This window comes from Rhinopithecus bieti, unplaced genomic scaffold (assembly GCF_001698545.2).
Source record: "Rhinopithecus bieti isolate Rb0 unplaced genomic scaffold, ASM169854v2 scaffold_25288, whole genome shotgun sequence".
NCBI lineage: Eukaryota > Metazoa > Chordata > Mammalia > Primates > Cercopithecidae > Rhinopithecus > Rhinopithecus bieti.
Window position 1 is genome coordinate 950,126 of NW_016811567.1, and position 16,852 is coordinate 966,977.

The window sequence follows — 16,852 nt, forward strand, 5'->3', positions numbered from 1 at the left end:
ACAAGAAAAACATTGGTATCAGGCAATAAATTAGTTAGCACGAAAGGATATGGGGTCAAAATGGACACCTGACATTCTTTTTGGCCACCTAGAATCTGAACCCTCTTTCTATGTTTGGGTAATTTTTCGACTTTATGAGGCAGAGATTGACACCCACTATGTTAGTTGAAAATGACAGCTAATTTTCCAACTGTCTTTGCAGCTAGGTTATAGTCAGATGGCCTAGGCTCTAGCAGTCAGAAGTACCTTCCTTATCAGGGCCCACTTTCTTTAGAATGACAGGGATTATTTGCAGGCCTATGGTGAGTTACCCACCAAGGGCTTTTACTACTAATTTTAAATGAAGCCCTGAATTTTAATTTTAACTGTATTTTAATTTTAAACTATCTCATGGATCCAAAACAAAGGGGTTTTTCTTTCTGATGCCATTGCATAGGAGCAAGATGCTCTATGTCAGGGAGCTATGCAATGGCATTCTGTAACATTCTATGCAGTTCAATGATCTTAACCCAGATGAAACCACACCAGAGCTGTTTACACCTCCTGTTCCAAGAAAGAGGGTGTATTTCCTGGGAACTTCTAAGAGCTGGTTGAACCTCCTGGTTGACTTCCTTGGAAGAATGAATAAGTGAACATTTTCATATTTCTCCCCTTTTTGTGCTTTGTAATCGCTGCTTGTCTAAAGTGCCTGAAGACTCTGCTTTCTGGACCAGGGCATGAGAACTTACTTCAGTGCCTATGTAGGACTGCAAGCTAAGCTTCTGCATCTTAGCCTTTAATAGGCATCCCAACTACTTGTAACATTCTAGAACTGTGTGGCTCCTTTCTGTCCTGCAGAAAAGAAGAACTCATGTCTGGCACCTCTGAGGCCTCAGCCTCACCCATTTCCTGTTTCGATACCACTAACGCCATCAGTTCTATATTGGCTCCCAGTGGCTTTACATAGGTATATCCTGATAGTGTCTCACCTCAAGCTGCACCATATGCCTCTCACCTCCCACCCTAGGGAGGTGTTAGTGCTAAGATATGGAAGCCACAGATGCTGCTTATGGCCCACACATGGGAAACCCTGAAGGCCAGGGAGTTAGTATCCCATGAGGTAAACTTTTGATTTTAAAAGTCAGCTGGTACATAAGTTCTTCCCGTTTTCTCCCTCTAGATGGACTTTTTTGAGATGCAGTTTATGTGACTTCTTGCTGGACGATCCTGTGAATTTTTTCAGTAAGTCTCAGTAGCTTCAAACTTGATCATGTAGTCTCATATTGGCTTCCCCTTTCCTCCTTCTCTCCCTTTGTTTTCTCATCCCTGGAATTGCATCTCCTAATAGAGTAGAAGTATTATACCATAAGCTCATTGTCTCAGGCTCTGTCTTCTGGGTAACCCAAGCTAAGGCAATACCACAGAATTCTATAAACAAAATTAGGCCAGTTTTGCCATCTTTGGGAGTTTTTCCTCACTTGGGAATCCTTTCTGAGTTTTCACTCAGTTATATCCTAAATGTGTGACTTTGGGAAAGTTGTTTAAGCTCTCTGACTCTCGTATTCCTCAACGTAACATAATAATGATGCTTGTTTCATGAGAGAAGGGATTAAAAGGAAAAAAAATGACTGAAGATCACTTAGTACAGTGCCTGACATGTAACAAATGCTCAATAAATGTTGTTATTATTATTATAAAATCAATCATATGTGCAACTTGATGAAGCCCTGGGGGATGAAAAAAGGGGGCTGACTGGCAGACAATTTAAGCAGCTTGGAAAGATATGTTGGCATACCTGTGAACACATATGATAATATTGCATAATGAATCTCTAAGTTCCATTCTATTGTAAAAAAAAATTGTTTCAGAAATGGAGCTACAACTTATTCCAGAGTTAGACTTTTGTGACCACGGTGAACGTGATCCTTTTAAATAGAGAGAAGGGCCTGGGTAAGTTTAAACTGAATTGGGTTCTCAGTTCTCACAGGCTTTGACCTTGTCATCTGTCACTTCCCTCTCAAAGGGCTGGCATAGCCCAGGGTGGTTCAGGATTCTCTCATCTGAAGTTCTGTCCATGGATTCTGAGGGGAGCCTGGGCTGCTGACAGTCGATGGCCTGCCTCTCACATCTCACTGTCCTTTGATCTCACAGTTACAATTGTGCTGCTTTTGTTTTTTACTTGCTGATGAAGAGATTTATGTGAATTTAATTTTCTTCTGTCTCTGACTGCCAGAGACTTTGGTGTTTGTATTATTCCCAGGGAACTAGATTAACTATAACCATTTTTTATTTTTCTTTTTATTATTTTGCTGGGTATAGTTTCTCACAGTAGCAGGAAGCCGGAATGATTTGTACGTTACTGAATCTTGGGCTTCGCTTAACATGTAATTATTATGGCCAGTGAGAACAAGTAAGGCCCTGATATTTCAGAACTTCTCAAAGGAAGTTAGCTAGAATGAAAAATTACATTGTTCAGCAACCAAACCTAGCAATTGCATAACGAATATTCTCAGAAAACATAATCTTGACCCCTCCTTCAATCTCATTTTTGTCCTCTGAGTCTGGAATTCTTGTTAAATTAACTTTTGGTACTTGTTTTCCTTTGGTAATGTGGCAAATGCAAAATGTCCCTCATACTCCATACAAACGTGCAAAGCAGATGTAGTTTCCTTGAGTACCTCTTAATTGATGTTCTCTCCCTGATGTTCCCTTAGCCTGCTGGATAACAGAAAATTAAAAACCAAGTTTTAGGCTAAGTGTGGAACCTTGGTCTGGTCCAATCATTTAAAATCTGTTTAGGGAGTTCAATCTCTGGGCAGTAACTCAGGTGAGTGCTAAATGTTTCCGTGCTCTGTTTTGCTTCTCTCCAAGATGATGTCTAAGGATGGGGAGTAGTATAGGTAGGGTTTATGCATCAAGATGGGGGTCCTCAAATCTATGTAGGGCTCTGACCTCATGGCCTATGATGTACAGATGTACAGTGGCTGGAACAGTGGCAGGGCAACCCTCATCTGGTAACTAAGGTGGGGTCTAAGGGCTTGGCCAATTCAGCAGATTGCAACACAATACTGATGGGTCATTCTTACTCCAGAATTTCCCTTTGGGTTAGCTGAGGCTTTGTTGGGTTGCACTGCAGTTCAACTTTGCCCCCTGACCAGTCCTGCTTCCTCCTTTTTTTCCCCACAGGCATTACACCCCAAACTCTGTCTCAGAAAGCCAACTCACAAAACTCATCAATTCACCTGTCTTCTGCCTTCATACCATCCCTATACATTGTGAGGAGCTAACTCTGAAGGCTGTTTCCAAAGGCTCTCAGTCTTCCTGTGTTCAAAGGACATGGCACTATTCCCAGTGCTCTTGGTCTCCTATTCCCATTTGGGTACTTTTAAAAAGCAGTCCCTAACCTCTTCTCAGAGCCTGTCATTGAAGGAGGACAGGACAGGGAACCTGTCCTTAATTTCTACCTCTCTCTCTTTCTCATTATTCTCCAAATTCCTCACATCAGAAGGGAGTAACCTTTCAGTTTCTCTTCATCTCTTTTCTCTTCTTCATCCTGGGCATAGAGTAAAATTCTCTGATCTCATTGACAAGTCTGTCTATTGATATAATGAAATTAGGTGTTAAATTTCAGAAATCTTTTTCTTTTTCAAAAAAGTCTGACTTCCAAGTCTGTTATCTTATTGCGTATTCAAAAAGCCTATTCAGAATGCTAGAAACTGCAGTCACTGTATCTGTCTCTCTGCATTTCAGTATGACAATCTTAACCCCTAATCTTTCTCATAGTTTTGTGGTCCTGCTCTCAAGACAACTTTGTGTTTTAATTTTGGCCAGGATTATAACAAGCCCTAGGTGTAAACACATGTTACACATTTATTTCTAATTATTCTACAGGCCCTTACATGAGGTGATAGGTGCAAAAGAACTCTACATCATTATTTCCTGTTTCTCCTCTGCTCTACCCTGGGAAACCCAACCCATCAAGTAGCAGGAGAAAATACACTGTATTTTGATATAATCCAGTAATGTCAGTCTGATCTATGATCTCTACAATTTCTGCCTAGGTAACTTTTCTGTCTTTCTACCCTTTTTCTACTGGGAAAGAGTTCTACTCTTTTCCCCTGCTCCTGAAGGGAAGAGAAGCTCTACAGGCTTACCTTTAGCTATGGGGAAAGATAGTTGTCAGATCCTTAATGATCTCTGCTATGCAGTTTCTGATTTGGATTGCTTTGTGGCCCAATGGTCACTAAGATGTAGCCAGAATGGTCACCGGTTGTGGGGAGACATACCAGCACTAATTACGGGATCTGTGTTTTCTACTATGAGTTTCTGGGGTGGGAGTCTCTGCTCTTTGTTTTAACCCTACGCTTCTGCTGCCCTCTGGCCTTTGCAGTACCTCTGCTTGCTCTTCTGCATGGCTTCAGCCACCTCCGAGCTCCAGGAAACCAGCAGCACTGCTAAGAATGATTGACCTTGCCTTCTTCTACCACCATGCGCTTGCTCTCATGCCATGGGCATGTAGCAATTAGGCCCAAACTAGGCTTTTCCCAGAGGCCTGCGGCTTCCCCATTTTGTGCCCAGGCCAGGGAAGCTGACCATTAGCCCTGATGTTTTAGGGTATTTCCTACCTCTCTGCGTGCTTCTGAAAGTGTTTCCTTCAATCTGCTCTCCAGAGGTGCTTCCCGGTGCTCCCAATCTTGAGGAGAAAGGGCTACTATAAGGATTCTTCTATCTGACTTCTTTAATCTCCTTTGGCTCCTCTAACCTGTACTTCCTCTATGTAACGTCTTCGCTGTAGCATAGACAGAAAACCAACCAAGAGAGATTCAGAAGAGTGTCTTCCCTACTCAAAGGAAGAAATTGACATTGTAAACATTCAGACCTAATTCTCTGCATGTTAATAGAAGCTAAAGGAAATTTCTTTCTTAGAAAAACTTGTCTTTTGAGTTTATTGTCTTACTTCAACTCAAACAAAAAGTTAAGCAACTATCTTCTTGTCCTAACAGGTAGCTTATCCTTCTCCTGAAGCACTGGAACCTCCTTTTTTTTTTTTTTGAGACGGAGTCTCTCTGTCATCCAGACTGTAGTGCAGTGGTGCGATCTCAGCTCACTGCAACCTCCACCTCCCCGGTTCAAGCGATTCTCCTCGGCCTCCTGAGTAGCTGGGCCTACAGGCGCGCACCATCACACACACACACACAAAATAATTTTGTATTTTCAGTAGAGACAGATTTTTCACTATGTTGGCCAGGCTGGTCTCAAACTCCTGACCTCAGGTAGTCCTCTCGCCTTGGCCCCTCAAAGTGCTGGGATTATAGACGTGGGCCATCATGCCCGACCCCTCTTTCTTTATGGGACGAAAAGTTGCCAGGTAACAAGATGTATATAAGTCATGGAAATGTATCTGAAAATAATTCAAAAGAATCTTATATCTGTTTTACATTAATAAGTTTTATAGCGATTTTTCTATATATTTGTGATTGTGCTTTGCATTTAACTTTCATAACAACCCTTCAGATAAATATTATTCTACCCTAATTTTTAAAGTGATATATGAGGCCCAAGAAGGTTAAACAACCTGCCTGAGGTCATGTAGTTAATTGGGATGGATCCATGATTCAAATTCAGGTCCATCTAACTCTAAATCCCTTGTGCTAACCACTACAATTCCTCCATTTGAAAAAGCTGACTGCAAAACATAATTTTGGTCACACGGAACTCTCCTGTGGTGGTTTAACTTTTCTATCCGGTGAGAAATGGCTGGGCAGAGTGTTCGAGAGTCAGTCTTTGAGGGTGGGCTATGTTTCTCTGCTTCATTATCTGTAAAATGGAGATAATGCTACCCTGAACTCACAGGATCATTGTGAGGTTTAAGTGAGTTAACACAGGACATGCATTTGGCACAGTGCTTGGCACATAGGAGGCCACAGTAACTATTAGCCACTGCTGTTGTAAAAGTCTCAGGGCAATATTGTCTTGATCATCAGGCTAAAGGTTTCAAAACCAAACGTAAAAAAGATGGGTTTTTAATTTTTGACATTCATAAATATTTAAATTGTGTTCTGTTGTTTCTTTTTTCCCCTTTATCTTTTAGAAATTAACCTCTATTCAACTGTAGGAAGGAAAGTCCTGCTGTGAATGTTTAGGCAGAATTAAGCTTTGAGTCAGAAATATCATGGATTGTTTTCATCTGTTTGTTGGTTTTGCTCTGTTGTTTTGCTAGAATAAATTGCTTCAATAAAACATTTCTCTGAATTATTGTTATTATTACTATCAGTATCATAATTATTAATAATTTGCCTTTGCAGAGCAGAAAAGAGAGTGCCTAGAGGAAAGAGCCTGGGCTTTGTGGTCAGGCATATCTACATCTGAATCCAGTTTCTAATTGATTCTTGGAAAGTAACTTAATCACTATGAATCTCAGTTTTTGTTATTTGTGCCTATCTCCTTGATACAATATGCTTCAAAGGCCTAAATATTAACTGACTCATTACAAGAGTTCAGTGAAAGTTCTTTCTCCTTATCCCTGCCTCCTATTTGTCCTTTCTAATTACATTAGAAGGGTAACCATAAGTGTACGGGTACGAGGTGAGTGTTGAGGGGCTGTATGCTTATTCTTGAGATCTGTCTACTATATAGTAAATGTTATGAGTTAAAAATACTGGTTGAAGTCCTCATACTCAGTACATCAGAATGCAGCCTTACTTGGAAATAGAATTTCTGCAAATATAAAAATTACTTAAGATTGGTTTATACTGGAGAAGCTTAGTCCAGTAACTCCATGTCTCCTGCCTTTATGAAATGGGAAAATCCAGACACAGACATACGCACAGGGAGAACACAATGTGAAGAGAGATGCAGAGATTAGAGTGATACTTCTACAAGCCAAAAATGCCCAAGATTGCCAGCAAACCACCAGAAGCTAGGTGAGACATATGGAACAGATTCTCTTTTGCAGTCCTCAGAAAGAATAAGTCTTGCTGACAGCTTGATTTTGGACTTCCAGTCTCCAGAACTGTGAGACAATAAATTTCTGTTGTTTAAGTCACTCAGTGTGCAATACTTTGTTATGGTAGCCCTAGCAAGCCAATACAAGAAATGACGAGAACCAAAGTTTTCTCTGAAATGTTAACTTGGAGATTCTAAATTTTATACTTAATAGTTTTAGTCATTTTAAAATTATATTTTGTAATCAAAATCAAAGGAGGTAAATACTTTATCCAGAGAAAAAATGACCAAAAATGAAGAATGTAAATGACATTCAAATCCCTCAGGGATTTTATACAACACTGCTATAAAAAAATCTAATAAAATTTTCAAATGACTTCTGATGCAACTTTTACCAATTCCCCATTAAAATAATTAGATAAAATCCAGAAAAAAATGAGACAATCATAATAATACTAAAACTAAGACTGCTAATCAAATTTTTGCCAAAATCTAATATATATACAAATCACAGATTGATGGAACTGGATTTAGAAAACATTTTTAGTGACCTATAAATGTGTGTCTTTCTGAAACGGAGAAACTGTTGACCTGAATGAAAGTGAGAAGTCACTTCATCTGTTTCCCTCTGCCTGTCTCCAGACTACTCTATTCAGAATTTATACCCATAGGAAAAGCGCATGGCCACAGGTTTTGGTTTTTGAAGTGTCCATATTATGATTCACCATCCTCCCATCCTGTTAGTGTCTAACTTTCCATATTAATTCAGAGATTGAATTTCTTTATTGTAACAGGGAAAATATTCGGTGAAAAAACCAGTAATGTTTTTTTGCATACTTAAATATGGGCTTTTCATAAATATAGTGTTTATGGAAGTCATAGGGCTATTGACAAATATTCTGGTTCCTTTCTCCTTCTAGGCACATGATACAACTGCATTTTCCCACCCTCTTTGGAGGGCAACTTTCTTGGTCAAAGAGATGCAAACAGAGGTGATGTGTGTCATTTCTGGGTGGAAGCTATAAAACCAGAGCATAATTTGCCACGCTGTCTTCCCTCTGCCATGGTCTATATGCCAGGGTTGCTGTCACTACCTGTTTCCACAGAAATAATTAGGCCTGTGAACTATACCTCCTAGGGAAGCTTTCCTCTCATACTCATATTGTTTTAATGCTCTCCTTTTCCTATAATCTAAACCTTTAATCAGTTGGCCCTGCTGACTAAGACTCCTGTGGCCTGTTAGCGTCTTCTCTGCTCAGCAGAGCCTTCACGTTAAGGCTGGTGTTGTATAGTTAAAAGTCAAGCAGCTAAGCCACTCACCCTCTTTTGCAATAAATGCAGCAAAGTATTAACATGTCCTCTATATAAAGAAATAATTAAAATCTGTGGACTTTTAAATTATTTTAAATTAATATATTAATTTATTGGTTAAAAAATCCATGATATCTCTAAAATAGGCAGATAAGGTAGGAAGGAAATGGCAAGAACAAATAAAATGGCTACTAAGCCACACCAAAAGTTAGAAAAATTTCAAGTAAACAATCTAACATCATACCTAGAAGAACTAGAAAAACAATAGCAAACCAACCCCAAAGTTAGCAGAAGAAAAGAAATAACTAAAATCAGAGCTGAACTGAATGAAATGGAGATGAGAAAAAACACACAAAAGATCAACGAAACTAAAAGTTTGTTATTTGAAAGAATAAATAGGATTGATTGACTGCTAGCTAGACGAATAAAGAAGAAAAGAGATGATTCAAATAAACACAATCAGAAATGACAAAGGGGATGTTACCACTGACCCCACAGAAATACAAAAAACCCTCAGAGGTTTTTGAGGTTTTTATTATGAACACCTTTATGCACACAAACTACAAAACCTAGAATAAATGGAAACATTCCGGAAACATACAACGTCCAAAGACAGAGCCAGGAAAAATGAAAACTCTGAATAGACTAATAATGAGTTCTGAAATTGAATGAGTAATTAAAAAACAAACAAAAAGCGGAAAAAGCTCTGGACCAGAAAGATTCACAGCTGAATTCTACCAGATGTATAAATAAGAGTTGGTATCAATCCTACTGAAACTATTCCAAAAAATCAAGGAGGAGGGACTCTTCCCTAACGCATTCTATGAGGCCAGCATCATTCTGTTACCAAAACCTGGCAGAGATACAATGTAAAAGAACACTTCAGGCCAATACCCCTGATGAACATAGATGCAAAAATCTGCAACAAAATACTAGCAAACTGAATCCAGCAGCAAATTAAAGCTAATCCACCATGATCATGTAGGCTTTATTCTTATGATACAAGGTTAGTTCAACATATGCATCAGTAAATGTGATTCATCACATAAATAGAACTGAAAACAAAAATAACACGATCTTCTCAATAGACACAGAGAAGGATTTCTATAAAATTCAACATCCCTTCATGTTAAAAATCTCAACAAACTAAGCATCAAAGGAACATATCCCAAACTAATAAGATCCATTTATAAAAAAACCCACAGCCAACATCATATCAAACAGAAAAAAGCTGGAAGGATTCCCTTTGAGAACCAGAACAAGACAAGAATGCCCACTTTCACCACTCCTATTCAACATAGTATTGAAAGTCTGAGCCAGAGCAATCAGGTAAGAAAAATAAATAAAAGGCATCCAAATAGGAAAAAGAAACAAACTATCTCTCTTCACAGACAATATGATTATATACCTAGAAAACCCCAAACTCTCTGCCCAAAGACTCCTAGATCTGATAAACAACTTCAGCAAAGTTTCAGAATACAAGACCAATGTACAAAAATCAGTAGAATTTCCATACACCAATAATGTCCAATGTGAGAGTCAAATCTCGAATGTAATTCTATTCACAATAGCCATAAAAAGAATAAAGTATCTAGAAATAATGGCTAACCAGAGAGGTAAAAGATCTCTACAATGAGAATTTCAAAATGCTGCTAAAAGAAATCAGAGACAACACAAACAAATGGAAAAACATTCCATGCTCATGGATAGGAAGAATCAATATTGTTAAAGTGGTCATACTGCCCAAAGCAATTTACACATTCAATGCTATTCCTATCAAAATATCAATGACATTTTTCACATAATTAGAAAAAATTATTCTAAAATTCATTTGGAACCAGAAAGGAGCCTGCATAGCCAAAGCAATCCTAGGAAAAAAGAACAAAGCTAGAGGAATCACATTACCTGACTTCAAACTATACTATAAGGCTACAGTAACCAAAATAGCATGATACTGGTACAAAAACAAACACAGAGCAATGGAACAGAATAGAAAACTCAGAAATAAAGCAGAATGCCTATAACCATCTGATCTTCAACAAAGCCAACAATAACAAGCAATAAGGAAATGACTCCTTAGTCAATAAATGGTGCTCAGTTAACTGAATAGCCATAAACAGAAAATTGAAGCTGGACTCCTGCCTCTCACCATATACAAAAATTGACTCAAGATTGATTAAAGACTTAAATGTAAAACCAAAAAATATCAAAACCCTAGAAGAAAACCTAGGAAATACCATTCTGGACATAGGCCTTGGCAAAAACTTCATGAGGAAGACTCCAAAAGCAATTGCAACAACAACAAAAATTAACAAGTGGGACTTAATTAAACTAAAGAGCTTCTGCACAGCAAAAGAAACTATCAACAGAGTAAACAGCCTACAAAATGAGGGAAAATCTTTGCAAACTATGCATCCAACAAAAGTCTAATATCCAGAATCTATAAGGAACTTAAATCAACAAGCAAAAAACAAACAACCCCATTAAAAAATGGGCAAAGGACATGAGCAGATACTTCTCAAAAGAAGACACACACGTGACCAAGAAGCATATGAAAAAATGCTCAATATCACTAATCATTAGGTAAATGCAAATCAAAACCACAGTGAAATCAAAACCACAAATGAGATACCATCTCACACCAGTCAAAGTGGCTCTTATTAAGAAGTCAAAAAGAAGAGATGCTGGTGAGGTTGTGAAGAAAAGTGAATGCTTACTCACGGGTGGTGGGAATGTAAATTAGTTCAGTCACTGTGGAAGGCAGTGTGGCTATTTCTCAAAGCACTTAAAACAGAATTACCATTCGACCCAACAATCTCATTATTGGGTATATACCCAAAGGAATATAAATCATTCTGCTATAAAGACAAATGCATTTGTATGTTCACTGCAGCCCTATTCACAGTAGTGAAGACATGGAATCAACCTAGATGTCCAACAGTGGACTGGATAAAGGAATTGTGCTGTATATACACCATGGAATTCTACACAGCCATTAAAAAAAGAACAAAATCATGTCCTTTGCTGTAACACAGATGGAGCTGGAGCTCATTATCCTAAGTGAATTAATGCAGGGACATAAAACCAAATACCACATGTTCCCAGTTACAAGAGGGAGCTAAATATTGAGTACACATGAACACAAAGAAGATAACAATAGACACCGGGGCCTACTTGAGGGTGGAGTGTGAGAGAAGGGTGAGGATTAAAAAAACTACCTATAGTGTAGTATGCTGATTACCTGGGTGACAAAATGATCTGTACACCAAACCCCCATGATACACAATTTACTCATGTAACACACCTGCACATGCACCCTTTGAGCCTAAAATAAAAGTTGGAACGAAAAGTAATGGCTAGTAAGCATATAAAAATTTTCAATCTTACTATAATATATATAATAACAAAAATATAATCAGTTTGCCTACACATTTAGAAAATATTAAGAAGAGTTATTTTCTGTATTGGGGGCTCGCAAAACACTGTAAATTGGCATGAATGAATGAATGAATAACTGGACAAACTTATTCAAGCTTTCCAAAAGCTTTTGGCAATATATGTCAATAACCTTTAAAAGCTTTAACCCTTTGTCCCAGTTATTCAGTTTCTAGGAATCTGTGCCAAAGACATAATCAGAGATGCAAACGGGATATTCATCACAGTATTATTAATATTTTAATGTTAAAAGTTAAAATAAACTAAATCACAAAATAGTCAATAAGTTATGATACATATATAAGGTGGAATATTTTGTAAACAATATAAATGGCATATAAAAAGAATTTCTAGTGTGAACAAAACCCTATGTTTTTTGAAACAATGTTTAGCTTTTAGAAAAGTAGCAGTAGTACACAGAACACCCATAAACTGTTTATCCACATTTGTATTTTTAACATTTTGTCTTTATTATTCTGCGTGTGTTAAATACATTTTTTTCCCCACCAGAACCATCTGAGAATAGGTTGTATTTATCATGCCTTGTCGCCCCTTAATACTTCAGTGTGTCTTTTCTAAGACCGGAAACATTTTCTTATAGAACCATAGTACAGTTATCAAATTCAGGAAATTTAACATTGGTACAATACTTTACAGTGCATGTTTTAATGTTGTCAGTTTTCTCAATAATGTCCCTTACAGCAGGTTCCCCACCCCCACCTCCAACCCCTCAGTCATTAGTCCAGTCTGTAACATTTAGCAACATGTCTCTCTAAATTTTTAATCTGGAAGAGTTCTTCAGCCTTTCTTTGTTGTTACAACATAATCTATCTGAAGAATACAGTAAATTATTTTACTGAATGTTATTCAATTTGTGTTTATCCAATGTTTCCTCATGATTAAATTCAGATTATGTATTTTTGGCTGGAATATCACATTAGTGATGGTATATTCTCAGGAAAATTTCCATTATTACTGACATTAATTTTGATTATTTGGTTGAAGAGTCGTCTAGGTTTTCTACCATATTTACTTTCTTTTCTTATGAAGTTAAATAATTTGCAGTGAGGGATTTTGAAATGCTGTAAGTATCCTGTTTATCATCAAACCTTTATGCTTAGATTTAGGATCTATTGATGTTTGCCTGGATCACTTTTTACTCTTGTAGTTGCAAACTGTGATTTTTCTAACTTCATCATTCTTTCTATACTTATTACAGTTAGCCTTTAACTGTAATAAAGATCTTTCTGTTTCCCTTTTCTATTCTCTCTCTCTCTTTCTGTTTCTCTTCAGTTTGAACTCACAGATTCTTCTTTTTTCAATGGATTATAATCTATTAGTGTCTTTATTTATTTTGAGATGGAGCCTTGTTGTTGTCCAGGTTGGACGGCAGTGGTGCGATCTCGGCTTACTGCAACCTTCGCCTCCCGGGTTCAAGCGGTTCTCATGCCTCAGCCTCCCACGCTTACCCGCAGGCGCCATGACACCCGGCTAATTTTGTATTTTTAGTAGAAACGGGGTTTCACCATGTTAGCCAGGCTGGTCTCAAACTCTGACCTCAGGTGATCTGCCCACCTCGGCTTCCCCAAGTGCTGGGATTACAGGCGTGAGCCAACGCATCTGGCCTATTTTGATGCTTAAGGTGACTCCTGTGTCTTCTTAACATGCCCTGTCAATTGTTTTTAGTGTTGTCTTAATTTATGGCACAATGAGATGCTCCAGGTTTATCTTATACCTTCTCTGTGCCAACCCCAGAACTGGCCGTTTCTTCATGGAGCCCTGGCTCCTTTTAGAAGGTAAGGGTATTTAGAAATCAAGATCTGGGTGCTAAATATGTTCATCACTGCTAGCATAGCATTGCTTCTAAGCTTTTTCAACAAGCAGAAATATATTAGATGTTTTGTATTTTGTATATGTTGGAAATCTCAGCTCTAATGTATATATTTTAGAAACTACGAGTTTATAGTAAAATCTTCTACTCCTTTTAGCCCCAAAGTGTTGTCCTTTGCCTTTCCTCAATCCATACTTGTATCTCTCTTCTTCTACAATTAGAGCTTTGGCTTCCAACATCAATCCATTTACTCATTTGTTAAAATATACAATACATGCAAAAGTTTAAGTTTGTTATACCCATATGATGATGAAAAACCTACTGAAAAGAATTTGTTATTAGGCCATTCTTCTTTTTCTTCACGCTGAGGGTATACGTACTAGTTTTCTAATGCTACATAACAAATTATTACACACTTAGCAACTAAAAACATCCATTTATTACCTCACAGTTCTCCAGGCTACAGGTCTGAGCACAAAGCACCTGGGTTCTCTTTCATGGTCTTGCAAGGTTGAAATCAAGATGTCATCCATGTTGTGGTTCTCACGTGGAGTTTGGGGTCCTCTTTCAAGCACATTCAGGCTGTTGGCTGAATTCAGTTCCATGCGGTTGTAGGCACAAAGACATACATTCTTGTTGGTTGTCAGCTGGGGGCTATTTTTCACTCCCTTAAAAGCCACCTGCTAGTCCCTGCCACATTGTCAGTTTGCTCTTGCAAGGTCAGCAGGAGAATCCTGCAGTGGGGTAGCCTGCGCTATTTGCTCTGATGAAATTTTAAGCAACATAACATCATAATGGGAATGAGTAGCTCATCACTTTGCTCACATGGAGCAACTATTCCATCATATTCACTGATTCCTACAATACTCAAGGGGAGGGGATTTTATAGGGTTTATACACCAGGGGGTGGGAATCTTGGGAGCTGCCACAGCTTGAATGTTCCTTCCAAAACTCATGTTGAAATGTAATTCCCATTGCAACAGTGTTAGGAGATAGGGCTGAATGGAAGATATTTAGGTCATATAGATATTAGGGCTCCACCCTCATGAACTGATTGTCATTATCACAGGAGTAGGTTAGTTTTCTCAGGAGTGGGTTGTTATAAAGCAAGTGCAGTGTCTTGTGCTTTTCTCTTTTGCATGTGCCCCACTCTTCTTCCATGGGATGAGGCAGCCTAAAGCCCTCACCATATGCCAGCCCCTTGATATTGGACTTCCAAGTCTCCAGAACCATGAACTAAATAAATTTCTGTTCATCATAAATTACCCGGTCTGCAGTATTCTGTTACAGCTACAGAAGATGGACTGAGAAAGTTGCTACTGAGAAGTGGGGTTGTTGCTATGACTGATACCTAAAAAGTGGGAGCAGCTTTAGAACTGGATAATGCGTAGAGGCTAAAAGAGTTTGAAGGAACAGGCTAGAAAAAGCCTGCATTGCCAAAAATGTAGCATTAAAATTGATTCTAGCGAGGGCTAAGAAGAAAAGTATACAGAAGGTCTGGAATGTCTTAGAGATTAGTCAATGGTCATGACTAGAATGTTGAGAGGAACATAAATAGTAAATGCCATTCTGAAAAGGTCTCACATGGAAATGAGGAATAAGGTATTGAAAATTAGAGTAAAGGCCATTCTGGTTACAAAGTAGCAAATAACATGGTTGAACTGCATCGATGCCTGAGGACTTTATGGAAGGCAGAATTTAAGAGGGACAAACTAGGATATCTAACAGAATATCTAAGCAGCAAAGCATTCAGGTTATTGAATGGCTATTTTAAACTGCTTATAGCGAGATGCTAGAGGAGAGAAATTATTTAAGGTGAAATTTATAATTAAAAGGAAAGAAAGCGGAAAGATTTGGAAAATTTGCAGCCTGTTCATGTAAAGAATGAAAAAGCATGTAAGGGTGCAGCCAAGCCACCCTTTAACAAAAAGATTAGCATGGATTGAAGGAAGCCAGAGGCTACTCATCAGGACAATGAAAGCAAGACTTCCCAAACATTTCAGACATCTTTGAGGCTGCCCCTCCTACTATAAGTCCAGAGATCTAGGAGGGCAGAATGATTTTGGGAGACTGGCCTAACGCACCCTCTATGGGCTCACTGCCCAGGACCACGTCAGGTCTCTGCTCTCTGCATTCCAGCGCAGTGCTCCTCAGCTATACCAGTTGTGGCCTAACCTGCTGCTCTGGAAGGTGCAAGTGATATATCTTGGTGGATCCATGCGGTAAATCTGCAGGCATGCAGCATGCAAGGGCTGTGGGGACGTGGCTTCCTCTGCCCAGAGTTTGAAGGATGTTGCTGACAATGAAAATGAGGGGTCAGAGCTGGAGCTGCCACAGACAGCCCCCACTAGGGCAGTACTTAATGGAGCCAAGGGAGCAGGACTGCCACAGAGACACCAGAACATAAGGTTACCAGCATTCAGCTCCAGCCTAAGAGAGCTGCAGGCTTAAGACTCCAACCCATGAAAGCTGCTGGGTGGACTGAGCCTAGGAAAATCATAGGGACAGGACTGCCCAAGGCTTTGTAGGCCCATTCCTTGGCCCAGTATGCAGAGAATGCAGGACATGGAGACAAATTCTGAAGCTTTAAAATTTAAATGATGTTTTCCCTGTTGGGTTTTGAACCTATACTTAGGGCCTGTTACTCCTTTCTTCTTCCCTATTTGTCCCTTTCGGTATGGGAATGGCACTCCCATGCCTGCCTCATCCTTGTATTTTGGAAGTCTGTAGTTTGTTTTGATTTCACAGGCTTGTACCAGGAGATAAATTTGCCTCAAGGTGAATCATCCCTTGAGGCTCACCCATATCTAATTTAGATGAGACTCTAGACTTTGGATCTTTGAGGTGATTCTGGAAAAAGCTAAGATTCTGGGGGCTAATGGGATGGAATAAATGCATTATGTTTGTGAGAAGGACATGAATTTGGGGGCCCAGGGGTGAGACGCTATGGTTTGAATGTGTTTCCTCTGAAAGTCATGTTGAAGCATAATCCCCAATGCAGCAATATTGAGAGGTGGGGCTGAATGGGAGGCGTTAAGGTCATGAGGGCTGTGCCCTCTTGAATGGATTAATGTCACTATCTCAGGAGTAGGTTAGTTATCTCGGGAAGTGGTTGTTACAAAGTTAGCAGGTTCTTCAACTCCTTGGGCTTTTCTCTTTTTTTTTTAATTTTAATTTTTATTTTTTTATTATACTTTAAGTTCTAGGGTACATGTGCATAACGTGCAGGTTTGTTACATATGTATATTTGTGCCATGTTGGTGTGCTGCACCCATCAACTCGTCAGTCCCCATCAATTCATCATTAATATCATGTATAACTCCCCAATGCTCTCCCGCCCTCCTCCCCCCT

At 38.9% G+C, this 16,852-nt stretch overlaps 1 long non-coding RNA gene across 3 annotated transcripts in view; it reads right to left on the reverse strand.

Moving 5' to 3' along the window:
* LOC108543535 (uncharacterized) overlaps positions 1–14,257 on the reverse strand; it is a 79,424-nt gene extending 65,167 nt beyond the window's left edge. For 2 of the 3 annotated variants that reach the window (XR_001889602.1, XR_001889601.1), the window contains exon 1: positions 13,946–14,257. This is a non-coding gene — a long non-coding RNA (uncharacterized LOC108543535). Of the gene's footprint in view, positions 1–2,608; positions 2,698–4,604; positions 4,769–13,945 lie in introns of those variants that run through there. The other variant, XR_001889603.1, reaches the window with a different exon arrangement.
* Positions 14,258–16,852: the final 2,595 nt, after the last annotated feature.